This window comes from Dipodomys spectabilis, unplaced genomic scaffold (genome assembly GCF_019054845.1).
Source record: "Dipodomys spectabilis isolate Male_0828 unplaced genomic scaffold, ASM1905484v1 ptg000171l, whole genome shotgun sequence".
NCBI lineage: Eukaryota > Metazoa > Chordata > Mammalia > Rodentia > Heteromyidae > Dipodomys > Dipodomys spectabilis.
Window position 1 is genome coordinate 2250571 of NW_024870848.1, and position 956 is coordinate 2251526.

At 42.4% G+C, this 956-nt stretch overlaps 1 non-coding gene across 1 annotated transcript; it reads right to left on the reverse strand.

Annotated features, from left to right (window-relative positions):
* Positions 1-541: 541 nt before the first annotated feature.
* LOC122119526 lies at positions 542-648 on the reverse strand. Its single transcript, XR_006149590.1, has one exon. It is a non-coding gene; the product is annotated as a U6 spliceosomal RNA (small nuclear RNA).
* Positions 649-956: the final 308 nt, after the last annotated feature.

Here is a 956-nt window from a genome sequence, read left to right on the forward strand (position 1 = left end):
TGTTTCCCTATCGTGGGGTTCAATTCCCTTAACATTATCATTTCTGTTCATATGCACATAGCTTTTGACCTTGTCTGCTTACCCCAGACATACATTCGTTATTGAAAATAAGGGAAACCATGGGACCTGTTTCTTTGGGCTTGGCTTACTTCACTTAATAAATTTTTTTCCAAGTCTTTCCATTTCCTAACAAATGGGGCAATGTCATTCTTTCTGATGGAGGCATAGAATTCCCTTGTGTATATACATCACATTTTCTTGATCCATTCATGTAGTGGGGACAGCTGGTTGGTTCCATATCTTAGCTATGGTAAATAATGCTGCAATAAACATAGTTGTGCTGGTAGTTTTAGTATGGTCTTGTTTGTGATCATTTAGTAAATCCCCAAAAGTGGGACTGCTGGGTCAAAGGGGAGCTTTATGTGGAATCTTTTGAGGAACCTCCATAATGCTTTCCAAAGTGGTTGAACAAGTTTACACTCCCACCAAGAATGTTGCATGGTTCCCTTGTGGCCACATCCCCTCCAGCATCTGTTGTTGTAAAAATATGGAACACACCACGAATTTGCATATCGTCCTTGCGCAAGTGCCATGGTACTCTTCTCTGTATTGTTCCAATGTTAGTGTACGTGTGGCTGAATTGAGCACAGAATATTTTTTATATCAAAAGTGCAATTGTGGGGACTGAGAAGGTGGCTCAGTGGTAGAGCGCTTGCCTTGCATGCATGAGGCCCTGGGTTCGATTCCTCAGCACCACATAAGCAAAAAGAAAAAAGCTGCAAGTGGCGCTGTGGCTCAAGTGGTAGAATGCTAGCCTTGAGCTGAAGAGCTGAGGGACAGCGCCCAGGCCCAGAGTTCAGGCCCCACGAATGGACCCCCCCAAAAAAAGTGCAGTTGGATTTTATTAAACTAGACAATTCAACAAAAAGTAAGTTCAAAAGAATTGTCATGAAATT